At 37.2% G+C, this 16873-nt stretch overlaps 2 protein-coding genes across 2 annotated transcripts in view; both read right to left on the bottom strand.

Annotated features, from left to right (window-relative positions):
* LOC127529574 (uncharacterized) overlaps positions 1-16873 on the bottom strand; it is an 813564-nt gene that overhangs the window by 210579 nt on the left and 586112 nt on the right. The window lies entirely within an intron of this gene.
* The window catches only part of ppfia3 (PTPRF interacting protein alpha 3), a 454572-nt gene continuing 448740 nt past the window's right edge, over positions 11042-16873 (bottom strand). Inside the window, 1 exon segment of the mRNA XM_028813664.2 lies at positions 11042-12810. The gene's annotated coding sequence lies outside the window, so the exon portion shown is untranslated.

Below are 16873 nucleotides of genomic sequence, written 5' to 3'. Positions count from 1 at the left end.
GTAAATTAGAAAAATATTTGAGTCACATATATTTAATGAATATGCTATTCTAACTACAGTATAGAGCTGAAAAGGGAAATCCTGAAATAATAGTTCTGTTTTTAATAATTTAATGAGCCTGAATTTACCTGAAGAAATATATAACAGATTTAAACATGGATAGCTTGAAAAGACCAGACAGCAGTATAGGCTCAAAAAATCTTCAATGAAGACACTCTACAGAGTCCAAAAATACTCCTGGTGATGTTAAAATTGTCAGACAGATTGCAGATAGACCCAAATGCTTGGAATTTTATAAAATGAAGAGTGATTGCAGAAAGTCCAGAATGATTAGATAGACACAAAACTCAGATGGCATCAAATATCAAAATGACCACTCGACAAGACTAGCAGACTTATACTGAAAAAAAAAAAAAAATAATAATAATAAATTAATAAGCCAATCATCTTTCATAGATTAGCCCTTGGAAAGTCAATGAAATAACCATAACACAGATCAAATAGAAGCTGGAGAGTTTGAAATGACTAGAATCTCAAATGACATTCTACTACCTTGGGGTAATCAAATAATCAGTTCTATACTATGAAACATAATAGTATAAAACTGGAAGTAGAGCATTTGAAATGGATAGACTAACATGGGGAAGGCTGGATAGAATCTTTGTCCTTATAACTACTATAGGAATGAAAGATGACAGTTTGATACTCATCACAAAAATTACACAGGTAGAAACAAGAAAAGTTAGAGTATGTTATGCTGAGTATGGGATAAACAGGCTATTGAGAAACTATGTTTACTATTATAATATTATTTCAGGCTTCCTTTTATCTTTACATACTAAAGGCTAAGTAAAAGAAAAGTGAAATGGCAGGTTATTAAAATATCTATGTTACTGCTTTGCTGACATATTTGATCTTTAATATTAATCTTTTAAATAGTAATAAGCAAGTAATTATGATAAAATATAAATTAATTTATGTTTTTTTTCTTCATAAAGTGGGTGCTGAGAGGTGAGGATGAGGGACTACTTTTTATTGTGTATTTCTTCTTTATAGGGTTTTTAGGATCTTTCCATTCACAAAAAGCTACAATAATGCAGTTTTAGTGCAAGTGTCTTTCAAGATGTGTCCACTAACTGAAATTCTCTAACTTAAGAGATTTGTTTTCATTCATTGAATATTTGGCAGTGAGACTATGGCATTATGCCAACCAAAATGTGCATAATGGCGAAAGTCTTAATGTACAAGATATGGCTTACCCCATAGAAAAGTACAGTTAGATTAAAGTATAAGCAACAATGTGCATCAGACTGAGCTACTGTGTATGTTATGATAAAAGTCAAACTCTGAGGTGAAGTGAGCATCACCATAAGATACAGAATAAAACTGTGTTTTGGGGGAGAGACATAATTTGCATCAAGGAAGAAATGCCAGTGAATTAACTAGCACTAACATACTGGCAATAAAATGGGTTACAGAAAAAATAGTATTAAGGATGCATTACCAAGAGCAGACCACTGCACATCTTGACTGTTTATTGTATAGGGAGTATCACTAGAAAAGAAGGGATCTTTTTAGAATATAACATACATAATCATTGACAAATAAATAATATTTTAAACTACCTAAAAATATTCATTTTATATCATATTTGCACAGAGTTAGATTTAAAAAAAATTTCCTCATTAATGCAGACATTTGTACCACAGGCTTAGAAAGGACATACATTTTCATGGTTTATTTTGTGATTTGTTCTTAATTAAATAATAATTTTCTTGTATAATGTTCTTGTGCATTACAAAACTACAGTAGAAATAATACCCCCACTCTCATATAACACAAACACACTAAAGTAGATGTGCTGGTGCAGTAAAAGAGGTAATGCAATAAAGTCTAGGTGTCAGTCGGCATCAAGTGTATAACGTTAGATTGTTAAAATGTTTGAGAGGCAGGATTGGTGGCTAGGATAATTAAATCTAAAAACACATTTGCATTCTGTACTTATTAAAGATAATGAAAAGAATAACAGTTGCACACAGGCTTCATAGCTGTTGATTTGGCGAAAGCCTAAATGTACTGAACATTCCAGCTGAACATTCTACCATCTTTCAGCAATTTGTTAAGACAGCAGACTATTGTAAACAGACTGTCTGGTTGTAGAGTGCATCATAATATTTGTGCATGAATATGTAAATAGCAGTGGATATCACAGTTTGTAAATGGTAAGACAATCTGTAGCATATATCATGGTGTGTTTTAAAGGATATGGTAGTGTGTATGAAAGTGTAAGTTCTTGTGCATCATAATGTATATAGAACTGTAAGTGAGAGTAAATTGTAAGTGACTGTAAATGAGAGTGGTCTTTGGATAGTCCCTACTGAAGTGGGAATAGTGGTGGTCATTGAAGTGTTGGGCATTAGCTAGTCAATCAAAATTTAGTCAGAATTACTTTCAGTTTACATTGAAATGTGTCAATGTGCCTTTCAGTATGTGTCATCTTGTACTTGTTCATGGGTTTTGTTATGTGCGTTAACCTTCTTAGCATTGCATTTTATTCCAAAAAAACACGTAAAAAGTGTTGCATTTTCTTTTTTTGGCATGAAAAATTACATTGTTATTTAATCTCAAAAGTATAATAATAATACAAATAATAATAGGAATGATGAATAAAAATAATAATATGAAATTAATAATAATAACAAAAATAATAATAACAGTAATAATAATACTATTAATGATGCCAAAACAGTATATAATTTAAAAATGAGTCCTTTATGTGTGTAAATCTTAAAGCAAATAATAGTGCATTTCTTTTCGGATTTTCTTTCCAGATTTATAAGTTTTTGAACAGCACACTGCACAGGTAAGAGTTGGATTTTGTTTTTTTCTGATGGAGGTATATAATCAATGAAATGTCTACCAATAAGACACTCTGGATTGATCTGCAATTTGATGGGTCAACCGCGTCTCTTTAGCGATAGTGTGGACGATGGATGTGCAGCAATGATTTGTGCTAGAAGCTGGCATGCAAAGTTTGCATGAGATATAGTTTTGCCAGGTTTTTGTTTGTATAACACAAATGCATTCCAAATGCACGGTTACACCAAAGGATAAAATATCTTTTTATAGTATTTCTTTTATTGCTTCCGCATAACAGGATTGGAAGTCAATTCTTCCTCCACACTTCATAACCTGCTTGTTGCCTTTTGCCTGTACAGTGACTGTAGCTGCATTATGTACAGTGCTAAAAAGTCAAACATCTTTCTTGTCCTTCCATTTCAGTGCAAGCACTTTATTGTTTTGCCAAGCTGCTAGCGCACCTCACTGTAAATTAGTTCAGCCAAAGTCTTCGGTCATGCCACAACAGTGTGGACGCACTGTTCCATATGCGTTAGTCTTTGCAGCAAGATGTCAACTAGCTCTGCAAAGTATAAAAATTCTCCGTGGTTACACAGTAACCTTGATCCAGCAGAACATCTATCAAAGTCGGCACCGATGACGTAGCAACCCCATACTGATTGTATTTCGGATCAAATATGGTCCCTTTCCCTGTGTACAGAACTGAATTCCAAATCTATCCCATTTTAGATTAACAAAGCTAGTGAAGCTTTATGCCAAATCTTGCTCTTTTTGACACAATATACTGAATCCTGAGTCTGCCCTTATAAGCCTTGGAGACTTTCATCGATGTTGACATCACAGTCCGGAATGTAAACACTCCAAAATTTTACTACAATCGCCTGGAATATCTCCCAGATTTTCTTCATTTCAGACGGTGGATGGGTATTCTCATCAAAGTCTTCATTGTTGGTAAAGAGCAGATAATTCACAATTAGTGAAAACCTACACTCAGACATAATTTCTCCAAAGAATGGCAGCACCGACTGCACTTTTACAGCCCAAGTGATTCTTGGTTCTAATGCTTACACAAGACGCATCTCAACAATTGTGTGAGTGACACTCAGGGCTAACGCTTTTAACACAGTTTTCGCAGCCCAAGTAACGCTCAGGTCTAATGCTAAGGAGGTTAAAGTAAAAAGGGGAAGTTCATGTTAGTATGCATCAAAGTGGTGTACATCACATTATGTCTGTGATTGGCTTTAGTGTGTTGTGCCATTGTACCTTATATGTATTGATGTACAGTGCATCCGGAAAGTATTCACAGCTCATCACTTTTTCCACATTTTATTATGTTACAGCCTTATTCCAAAATGGATTAAATTCATTTTTTTCCTCAGAATTCTACACACAACACCCCATAATGACAACATGAAAAAAGTTTACTTGAGGTTTTTGCAAATTTATTAAAAATAAAAAAACTGAGAAATCACATGTACATTTAAGTATTCACAGCCTTTGCTCAATACTTTGTCGATGAACCTTTGGCAGCAATTACAGCCTCAGGTCTTTTTGAATATGATGCCACAAGCTTGGCACACCTATCCTTGGCCAGTTTCGCCCCTTCCTCTTTGCAGCACCTCTCAAGCTCCATCAGGTTGGATGGGAAGCGTCGTTGCACAGACATTTTAAGATCTCTCCAGAGATATTCAATCGGATTCAAGTCTGGGCTCTGGCTGGGCCACTCAAGGACATTCACAGAGTTTTCCTGAAGCCACTCCTTTGATACCTTGGCTGTGTGCTTAGGGTCGTTGTCCTGCTGAAAGATGAACCGTCGCCCCAGTCTGAGGTCAACAGTGCTCTGAAGCAGGTTTTCATCCAGGATGTCTCTGTACATTGCTGCAGTCATCTTTCCCTTTATCCTGACTAGTCTCCCAGTCCCTGCCGCTGAAAAACATCCCCACAGCATGATGCTGCCACCACCATGCTTCACTGTAGGGATGGTATTGGCCTGGTGATGAGCGGTGCCTGGTTTCCTCCAAACGTGACGCCTGGCATTCACACCAAAGAGTTCAATCTTTGTCTCATCAGACCAGGCGGGCTGCCATGTGCCTTTTACTAAGGAGTGGCTTCCGTCTGGCCACTCTACCATACAGGCCTGATTGGTGGATTGCTGCAGAGATGGTTGTCCTTCTGGAAGGTTCTCCTCTCTCCACAGAGGACCTCTGGAGCTCTGACAGAGTGACCATCGGGTTCTTGGTCACCTCCCTGACTAAGTCCCTTCTCCTCTGATCACTCAGTTTAGATGGCCGGCCAGCTCTAGGAAGAGTCCTGGTGGTTTCGAACTTCTTCCACTTACGGATGATGGAGGCCACTGTGCTCATTGGGACCTTCAAAGCAGCAGAAATTTTTTCTGTAACCTTCCCCAGATTTGTGCCTCGAGACAATTCTGTCTCAGAGGTCTACAAACAAATTCCTTTGACTTCATGCTTGGTTTGTGCTCTGACATGAACTGTCAACTGTGGGACCTTATATAGACAGGTGTGTGCCTTTCCAAATCATGTTCAATCAACTGAATTTACCACAGGTGGACTCCAATTAAGCTGCAGAAACATCTCAAGGATGATCAGGAGAAACATGTGCTTATGTACATGTGCTTTCTCAATTTTTTTATTTTTAATACATTTGCAAAAACCTCAAGTAAACTTTTTTCACATTTTCATTATGGGGTGTTGTGTGTAGAATTCTGAGGAAAAAAATGAATTTAATCCATTTTGGAAAAAGGCTGTAACATAACAAAATGTGGAAAAAGTAATGCGCTGTGAATACTTTCCGGATGCACTGTATTAGTTGTAGTGTGTTTATTCCATATGCATCAATGTGTAAGTGATAGAGAGCTTCATAGAGTGCTTTGACATGTATATAGTGGTAAAGAATTAAAAATTCTGTAAGGGGCATTGGTACTCATCATGTACAGTAAAGTATACAAATGTGCCTTAACATGTGAATCACAACATAAGTAGCACCTGGCCTAATAGGGAAATTAGTGGAATAATTTAAATTAATAGAAATGTACATCGTGTGTTGGAACTATAAGTCATAGTGTGCATCGTTGAATAACTGACAGTGTGCATTGATATGTAAGTTAGTATATCCTAAAGTGTTTCTAGATATAAGTGGAAGTTAGAACTAAAGTGTACAGGGTTTTGCACCTTGTAGCACAAGCCACAGCAAAACACATATTATGCCTGAACAAGTATCTTTGTTACAGTAGCATACCACCTACAGACATGCTTATGCAAAGTCAGTCATTGGTAGACTCTACTGAAGGCTCTCTTAGCTTTGGAAAACAGTAGGCATTTCCATATTCAGTCTAAGCATATGGCATGTTAAGATTTCCTGTGTATATAGCACTCATCAACATCAATGGTAGTTCAAGTAACATTTTACAATTAAGCTGTGCTGCATGCAACTCTCCATCCACTTTGTTCCCCAAGTTTGTCTGTTACAGTTGATTCTTAGAGAAGTATATGACAAGAATAAACATTTTTTAGAACATCTATCTGAACTCATTGTTGTAATGCATAGATTATACAAGAGTATTGAAGTATTTCTTTAACAACAAATTTGGTTAGTTTTGCTTGGTGTTTCTTGGGTATCTTACACATTTATTTTTCCATCTAGCAGTGCCTAAAGCACATTCCCTGATTTTATTCACTTGTTTTCTTAAGTATTAAATATGATTATGATGTCATATTTACTTTTTCTCTGCACTTGCTATTTGTTTTACTTAAAAAATTCTGAAGTGAAATATGTCATAATAAACTCCATTTCATTACATACTTAAACTCTCTACAGTCACAAAAGTCGTTTAAACTTTGGATTTAAGTTTACAGGTATACCAGTTGCTAGTCATCTGTCTGTTATCCTCATACTGAAAAGAGGGAAAGCATTTTCTAAGGTAGCATCTCTCAGCCACTGTGAGCACAAAAAAAGGATGCATAATAATCCATGCTCTGAGAATTAGCCTGTAATATTAAGGTTAACTACAGAGAATCCATCGGGGCCTCTTTCTGTCATAAGGGTGTTCTTTCCAAACAGCTGTGTGCTGAAGTCATGGTTCTTAAGTTTCTGACTTCTAATACTTCATGTAATTCTTTCAGTGCAGCAACCCCCACACCATCAACACCAATAAACAAACTCCTTTAAGGACGCCACTCTCACTCCCCTGTCAATCACTAACCAGCTGCACCTGCTCTATATCTAATGCCTCCAGAGATGACAAGTTGCCGTTTGTTAGTCTGAAGGCAGGGTGTCACATGTTGAAACGACCCTCTAGTGCCTCAGCTGGTTCCCCTTCTGTTTCTATGCTCTCCTAGTGGAAAAAAGTTGCAGACCTAAAGCTGAAAATTGTCCAGTTTCCTCTTCTCCTCTTGCAGCTTATCTGAGTTTGACAACTTTGTTCTAATTCTGTGATACTGTGTATCAAATATGTTTTTGTTGCTGTTTTGTTTCAAGGTTCTTGACTGGCCTGAATTTGTTTAGGGATTTCTGAGAGACATATTGCAGATTTACAGTAATCTGAAAGTACTCTGTATATGATGTTCTACATGTGTTACTGTGCTTTAAAACTAGCAGTACAATGAGTGATGATATTCTGAAAGAAGTTTTGTGATGCATCAGATCTTATTTGGGAAAAGTGAAGAAATGGAGTAAAGGCAGTTGATGGGAAGGGAGCATAATTGCTACTATAATGGAATGTGATTAAACAAAATGACATACACAGTAAGAACTCAATGGATATGGCTTCTGTTCACTAAATGAAACATGTATAGTCAGACTGCACTTTACAGGTAATTCATGTGAGCACCAATACTAGAAACAAGAATAAAAAAGTACACAGCACTTTTTTGGCAAAAAATGCTGGAAAATATAATTAGCTTCACAAACAAGCACAGATTCACAATGCTTTATACCTTTGCTTGTTAAAAAGCACACCTTCTCTGCCAACCACAAATGCACAAATGTTAGAATGGATACTGTATGCCATTGAACTGGTCCCAGTTTCCCATCCCTGTCAGACGTCTTGGGAGTTACTCCACAATTTTAATACACATTTGTATTAATTTGACACAGATTATCCAATGTGCTAATCACTCACACTGGAGCACAGCTTCCCCATCTTCTCACACATACTGCACACAAAGGAAATTTTCTTTTCAAAGGACTTCCTGCTCTCAAGATACACACAAGACACATGCAGCCAGAATAATTAAGATGTGTATTTTATTTGTAATTTGTTTACCTGTTTCTTTTGCCTTTTTTCTTTTCTTGTTTCTTTAGTTCATAACACAATAGTTCAGATTGCTAGACAACTGGTTAATCAATAAGTAGCAGAATCAAAACAAAAAAAAAACATTAATAAAAATAAAAATGGTGACATTTGGAAAATGTCTCTTTACCAGCCCTATTAAAGTTTTTTCTTTAATTAAAACACATGCATATGCATTAAGCTACCTCCCAAGCCCCTTGCGAATTTCTCCCCCCAGCTTAGGATGAAGTTCTTTAATATACTTCTGGAAAGTATATTAAAAATTACACACACACACATACACGCACGCACACATGTGGTCCCATATGGCTGGCTGAAACTGGACGATTTTGTTCATCCCATCCACAAGGAAGAGGAGAAGCTGGTATAACCCTCATTAGAATCTGTTATGCAGTAAGCATTTCCATTGACTCCTGGTGTCACTGGTGACAAATTGCAGTGTGTCATATTTAGAATGTATTCTCTCTGATTCAGAAGGTCTCCTAGTACTGAAGGAGTGTATTCACTTCTTCCCACTCCTTTTCCTGTTTCACATTGTACATGACTTGAAGCCAAGGATTTAATTTACATTTCTGGCATGAGTACAGGCTCCTTTTTGTTTGTTGGCTTTGTAAGTACTGATTAATGAGGTAATGGCTCTTTAAACCAGCTGGTTATTGTCATAATCACCCAGAGGTTCCCTCCTATGAAAACATTCTTGGATTATAAGATAAACCCTGAGCTGCTATGCTGTGTTCATTCCACCCCGCTGTCTATTCTTTGTGCTTAATCAAGTTGGTAAATATGACCAAGACATGGGTTTGGGTGTACCAATGTTCAGTTGAAAAATGAAGAATGAAATCCATTGGATTTGTGGAATTAAAGTCAGATCCAATAATAAACAATGAAATGAAACCTGTAGATGAAGTACAAATTGTCAATCGGAACTGTGCTGAAGAACAAGATCTGGAATTCAGTTTGAGAGACATGTTCTAGGGTCATGGAAGACAAGAACAAAGAGTAATTTAGAGAACATTCTCCATTCTCATTTCACAAGCTGAACTGTTTCATCTTTACCTGGTAAATGATCCCAGCTAACACAATGACTGAAATCTTTTCCAGTTGTGTAAGTACATATAGTGTAAGGTTATAGAATGCCATTGGGAAAAAGTTCACTTCTTTGTAATATCTTTTTCTACATTTCTACAAAACATCATCAGATTTTCACTCAAGTCCTAAAAGTGGATAAAGAGAAACCAGTTAAACAAATGACACAAAAATATTATACTTGGCCATTTATTTATTAAGGAAAATGATCGAATATTACATATTTGTGAGTGGCAAAAGTATTTGAACCTTTGCTTTCAGTATCTGGTGTGACCCCCCTTTGCAGCAATAACTGCAACTAAATGTTTCCGGTAACTATTGATCAGTCCTGCACGCCGGCTTGGAGGAATTTTAGCCCATTCCTCCATACAGAACAGCTTCAACTCTGGGATGTTAATGGGTTTTCTCACATTAACTGCTCACATCAGGTCCTTCCACAACATTTCGATTGGATTAAGGTCAGGACTTTGACTTGGCCATTCCAAAATATTAACTTTATTCATCTTTAACCATTCTTTGGTAGAACGACTTGTGTGCTTAGGGTCGTTGTCTTGCTGCATGACCCACCTTCTCTTGAGATTCAGTTTATAGACAGATGTCCTGACATTTTCCTTTAGAATTCTCTGATATAATTCAGAATTCCTGCGGTGGGTTGGCACCCTGCCCGGGATTGGTTCCTGCCTTGTGCCCTGTGTTGGCTGGGATTGGCTCCAGCAGACCCCCGTGACCCTGTAGTTAGGAATATAGCGGGTTGGAAAATGGATGGATGGATGAATTCAGAATTCATTGTTCCATCAATGAAGGCAAGCCGTCCTGGCCCAGATGCAGCAAAACAGGCCCAAACCATGTTATACTACCACCACCATGTTTCACAGATGGGATAAGGTTCTTATGCTGGAATACAGTGTTTTCCTTTCTCCAAACATAATGCTTTTCATTTAAACCAAAATGTTCTATTTTGGTCTCATCCGTCCACAGACATTTTTCCAATAGCCTTCTGGTTTGTCCACTAGATTTTTAGCAAACTACTGATGAGCAGCAATGTTTTTATTGGAGAGCAGTGACTTTCTCCTTGCAACCCTGCCATGCACACCATTGTTGTTCAGTGTTCTCCAGATGGTGGACTCATGAACATGAACATTAGCCAATGTGAAAGAGGCCTTCAGTTGCTTAGAAGTTACCCTGGGGTCCTTTGTGACCTCGCCGACTATTACACGTCTTGCTCTTGGAGTGATCTTTGTTGGTCGACCACTCTTGGGGAGGGTAACAATGGCCTTGAATTTCCATTTGTACACAATCTGTCTGACTGGATTGATGGAGTACAAACTCTTTAGAGATGGGTTTGTAACCTTTTCCAGCCTGATGAGCATCAACAACTCTTTTTCTGAGGTCCTCAGAAATCTCCTTTGTTCATGCCGTGATACACTTCCAGAAACATGTGTTGTGAAGAGCAGACTTTGATATATCCCTGTTCTTTAAATAACACAGGGTTCCCATTCACACCTGATTGTGATCCCATTGACTGAAAACACCTGACTCTAATTTCACCTTCAAACTAACTGCTAATCCTAGACGTTCACATACTTTTGCCACTCACAAATATGTAATATTCGATCATTTTCCTCAATAAATAAATGACCAAGTATAATATTTTTGTCTCATTTGTTTAACTGGTTTCTCTTTATCTACTTTTAGGACTTGAGTGACAATCTGATGATGTTTTAGGTCATATTTATGCAGAAATATAGAAAATTCTAAAGGGTTCACAAGCTTTCAAGTCCAAATAATTTTCAGATTCTGTGTAACAAGTGAATAACCAAGCCAGTAAAGAGCATAACTTCTTTTAAAGTCAATCTGCAAAAGGGAATTGAGTCACCTATCGGTGATCAACAGCACTGGATTTTCTACCACTTGTTAAATCTGTTTGCCAATTTGTTTCATACTTCAGTAATGAATTCAGTAAGTTTATCCAGGATGAGCATGACTATGGTTTCCTCATGACTGTTCCAGGGAAAGTTGCCCCATTTTTATAAGATGGACATCCGAACAGCAGATTAGTGTTGGGTACACTATTTTAATATGAGATAATCTATACTATTTTTTTTTCTATTTAATCATCTTGGTGAAAACAATAAAAATATCATATTATATTTATGTCTGTTTTGCCTTAAAATACACCAGAGACAAACCAAAAAAAAATTACTAAAAATATTTGCTCTTAATTGTTTTCTGTTCAGTGATATCACTTACAATAAAAGCACTGTATAAAGAAAAAAAATCATTAATTAATTGATCTGAAAATGATTTTGAAAACAGTAAAAACATCAAGTGAGCAAAATACAATATTTTCACCAATGAATTCCTACAGAATTCAGCTTGTTAGTCACATAGCAGCTAAAATCTAACAACAATGAATGGATAGAAAGGTAAAAAGAGAATTCATCAGAAACAAGTGACAATGACCGAAACACCTCTTTTGTTTTTTTTAAACAATACCTGTAGTATAAAGAAAAGTGCAAAGTTCTCAAAACAGATCAAATGAGTTAAAACAAACAAAACACAACAAAAAAACATACAACAATCACTTAAATGGTGATCCCAATACACTCCCTTATTTTAATTTTACAAGATAACAAATCATGGTTTAATTATATAGTTTTTACATAGAATGAAGATGTGCTTTCTCTTTGAGTAACACATTAGTTGCCCTAGGACCTGACTATAGCAAATTGTTACCTGTAGAAATATAATGATTGTGCTGGAATTACACTGCAAGCCAAGTATGATGGGTACAGGTCTTTAGGGAATGAAGATAATCAGGTCAGAGCATTTTCCCACACTGAAAGTTATAGACAGACAGGATCACACAAAAAGAGCACCTAGACACATAAGAGTGCCTCCATCAAGACAGGAGTACCCATACAAGTACAAAGAATACAACTGGACACATTCACTGGATTCAGGTGGCTACAAACCAGGAAACAATTGAAATATTCATTAAGCCTGGCAAGACTGCTTCCTAGAGATGCATCAATACTTTAAGCCAGCAGCTCATCCACTTCAGTAGGCATCATGCACAGTTGAACAGGTTTAGGTAAGAATGTGCTGCCATTGATGATGTAGTAGCTTTTGAATGATGACCAAATCAATTTCCAAAGAGGGACTGCACCATATCCTTGAGATACTCGTATAAAGCAGACATGGTGGCTACAGCATAGCATTCGACCTTCAGATTTGCAATGATTGCTGGGATCATGACTTTTTTTTTGGTTGGTGTACCAAATCACACTCCAGTAAACTCAATTTATACTTTCTTAACCCGGGCTCAATACAGACACAATGTTTGAGAGTGCATCACAGAACTGTGTTTCATTCACTTTTCCTCCACTAGGCTCCTTGGCTTCTTGATTTTTTCTTGCATTTATTTACTCCCTCCAACCCACCACTCTCTGCTTATGCCAAAAAATCCTTTTCTTTTTATCCTGTCTTGTTCTGTTGCTCCCTCTGTCACGGTTATTGCCTCATTGATAAAAAAATCAAAGTGAAAAAGTGACCTTCAATAAAGAAAAGAAAAAAGAGAATAAAAAGTAAAAAATTGTGAAAAAACATTTTTCAGTGTATACTGCTCTGTAGATGTTTCCTGAATAGAACATTAAAACAGAGAGATTCATGATATGCTGTACAAAGGCATTAATGGAATAAAAGACAATAAACCAGAGTAAAATACTAAATTTGAGACTAAAAGAAAGCCTAGCAAATCATATCATTTGTGATATAACATACATACAAATTATACTGCACATCTGGACAGAGAGGAAGACTGAAAGAGGAGGCAGAATGTCAGGTTGAGTTAAAAGTCTTCCTGAACAGGTGAGTTTTAAGTTGTTTTTTAGAAGAATGAATGGTATCAGCTAATGTAATTAATTTTGGGAGGTCATTCCAAAGTTTGGCTGCTATGGTGGCGCAGTGGTAGTGCTGCTGCTTTGCAGTAAGAAGATTGTGGGTTCGGTTCCTCCCTGTGTGGATAGTAATTTGAGTACTGAGAAAAGCGCTATATAAATGTAATGAATTATTATTATTGCTCAAATCAGAGGATCTTAGTGGTTGAACAGGAGCATAGTGATGGAGAAGATCACTAATGTAGTCTGGTGCAAGGTCAATAACAGAATTTTATATTCAATTCTGTAAGACACAGGGAGCCAGTGGAGGTGAAGCAGGATGGGTGTTATGTGCTCGCTGATGCGGGCCCACGTTAGGACTCCTGCAGCAGAGTTTTGAATCAACTGGAGTTGTGATATAAGATTAGAGGCACCACCTGCCAGTAGAGAGTTACAATACTCAATACAGGATGTGATAAAAGCAGGGACAAGTTTCTCAGCAATAGAAAAGGATAGGAATGAGTAGACATGGGATATGTTATGGAGGTGAAAGTAAGAAAGTTTCTTATTTTGTTTATGTGGGCAGAATAAGAAAAGGAGGAATCAAAGATAACACTAAGATTCCTTGCATCAGAAGGTCTAATGAGATCACCATCCTTTTCTTAAGTTGTGCTTTAGTGCCAATTTGCAGGAGTTCAGTTTTGTTGCAAATTATTTTTAAAGAATTATGCTCCATCTATTTTACTGTAGGAAGTTGTAAGCTAAGAAAGCCCTAAAATAGAGTTGAGTATCATCTGTATAAAAATGATAACTCAGTCCATAGCTACGAATGATATTGCCAAGGGGAAGCAGATACAGAAGAGCAGAGGGCCGAGGACAAAGCCATGAGGAATCCCTTGTGTGACCAGCACTAAGTTGGATCTGCTATTGCCAAGACTAAGAAACTCTTGACTGTCAGTCAGACATGGACTTAAACCACTGGAGGGCAGTGCCAGAGATACCCAGCATGTTCTTAAGTCTGGACAGTAGAATGTCATGTCCGACAGTGTCAAATTCTGCACTAAGTTCTAACAAAATTAACAGAGGCTGGTTTGTCCAGAGTCTGCTGCCATAAGCAAATCCTTAATTACCCGAAACAGAGCAGTTTCACAGTTGGGCTGTGCCCTCAAGCCAGAATGAAAGGGTTCCATCAAATTATTATAATTGGTGAGTTGGGAGGCTACAACATGCTTAAGGACTTTTGACAGAAATGGTAAGTGAGAAATAGGCTGAAAATTGTTAAGACCAGTTTCACCAGTTACATCTGCATGTGTATATAATAACCCGCTTTGTAATATGAGGCCCACTACCTGTATATTGGACCCCATCCCCACCACACTTCTTAAATCCTGCCAATGTCAATCAATCTCAGAAACACTTGTTTGTACATTTGGAGGAAACTGTAGCCTCAGACAGAGGAAAGTCAAGCATTAAAAGAATATGCTAATGCTAGAAGGTACATGGAAAGTATTCATGAGAAAATGCCCAAGAACCATTAATTTTAATGAATACTACTGCTACTATTACTACTACTACAATTTGTCTCATTTACTCTGGCAGAATTTTTGAATAACAATAAATATTTCTGAAATGATGTGTAGAACTTTCACATGTTTAGGTCACTTGTTCACAACAGAAAGTTTCTCAAGTAATTGCAAATGTTTTAGTATAAGTAAGCAAATGACCAAGTGCAATTGTGCTCATCTGCCCATTTATCAGTTGCTTATGTTTTGTTGATCAAAATAGATTATGTAGCTTTATAAGTGAATAATTTCACACTCAAGGCCACGTATGTATTTAATAACATTCTAAGCCATGTAAAACCAGTCATAATCAGTCAAGGACATATTATACAAATTGCAGTAATGTGGTATTATTGTAATGCCTCATAAAGTGGTAAAATGCTTGTCAGGTAAATGTTGAATTTCACTAATGAAGGGTAGTTTCAAATATCTTTCATTAACCAATGACACATACATTCAAATTTATGAGCAATGATTTATCAAACGGGCGGCACGGTGGCGCAGTGGGTAGCGCTGCTGCCTCGCAGTTGGGAGATCTGGGGACCTGGGTTCACTTCCCGGGTCCTCCCTGCGTGGAGTTTGCATGTTCTCCCCATGTCTGTGTGGGTTTTCTCCGGGCGCTCCGGTTTCCTCCCACAGTCCAAAGACATGCAGGTTAGGTGGATTGGTGATTCTAAATTGGCCCTAGTGTGTGCTTGGTGTGTGGGTGTGTTTGTGTGTGTCCTGCGGTGGGTTGGCACCCTGCCTGGGATTGGTTCCTGCCTTGTGCCCTGTGTTGGCTGTGATTAGCTCCAGCAGACCCCCGTGACCCTGTGTTCGGATTCAGCGGGTTGGAAAATGGATGGATGGATGATTTATCAAACATTTATGAAATGGATGCAACAGAATTCATACAATTGCTGAATATTTCGGAACCTGTGCAGGTAAATATTGAAAATGACCAAATGTTTGCCGATGCAAGAGGAAGATGAAGAGGAGTAAGAATGCTTGGTGGTATGGTGAGGATAAGACAACAGAACAGAGGAAGAGGTAGATGAGAACAAAGACATTGAGCTGCCCCCGATGAAGTAAATGCTGTAATTGTGGACCATATAATCAACCATGTGCTTACAACGGCAGTTGTCAGGTAGAGAGTCCTGCCTAATATTGTCTGGTCCACTCTATCTATCTATCTATCTATCTATCTATCTATCTATCTATCTATCTATCTATCTATCTATCTATCTATCTATCTATCTATCTATCTATCTATCTATATTCACCATTCAGCAGGAACAATAGGGATATAGTTGTATACATAAGCTTTAATTTTTTTGCCAGACAGATGTCAGGTGATAGGCTTTCAGCTTGAGTTTTTTCAAGCTTAACAGGAGTGCAGTGTATGCTGAGAGAGTTGAGACATGAAGCTGGATTTTGGAGTGTTGCATATAGTAAAACTATTTATGTGCTTCAGTTCCCATGGGTCTAACCTTGAGTTGGTAGTGAAGTGAGTGATAATGATGAACCTGTAGCATTTTTTTTTATTTTTATTTTCTGTCCCTATTTTCAGTGTGTTTTGAGAAACTGTAAACTGTCAGCACACCCCTCTAGCAGTAATATGAATCTGCTGCCACAGTATGTGAGCCAGGAGGTCCTATTTTAGGTGCTCATTCTATGTATCACTTTGTACTTTCTGTTATTGGCTTTAATGTAAATAAATATAGTTTCTGAGTGAAAGCTTAAAGCCTGTCTCTTGTCTAACTACTTCTAGTGGGCCAGGAGGTAAGGCTGTTCATCCCTAGTGGAACTACAGTCTCTTAAGGGCACAATGTAACTTGAAATAAAGGTTTAATGGCAAACACAGCTACAGTCAGCATGTAGTATATAATAATAATAATAATAATAATAATAATAATAATAATAATGCAGTTTATTTATTCGTAGGTGCTTTTCTAAACACTCAAGGACACCGAACAATAGATAAAACACAGATTATAAACAAAACTAAAATACAAAAATTAGACAGAGCAATTGTAATTAAAGAGAAAAAGCAGTCTTAAACAAATGAGTTTTAAGTTTAGATTTGAAGAGGTCCTTGGGGCGAAAAACACTGGGTGTAGCAGAGACGGTAAGACAGGTAAGACGTTATGGAACATACAAACATATACATAGTTGGTTTTGACATTTCTTCCTATCCA

The sequence above is a fragment of the Erpetoichthys calabaricus genome, chromosome 11, assembly GCF_900747795.2.
Source record: "Erpetoichthys calabaricus chromosome 11, fErpCal1.3, whole genome shotgun sequence".
In the NCBI taxonomy this organism is placed as follows: Eukaryota; Metazoa; Chordata; class Cladistia; order Polypteriformes; family Polypteridae; genus Erpetoichthys; species Erpetoichthys calabaricus.
This window is presented reverse-complemented; position numbering and strand designations above follow the sequence as displayed.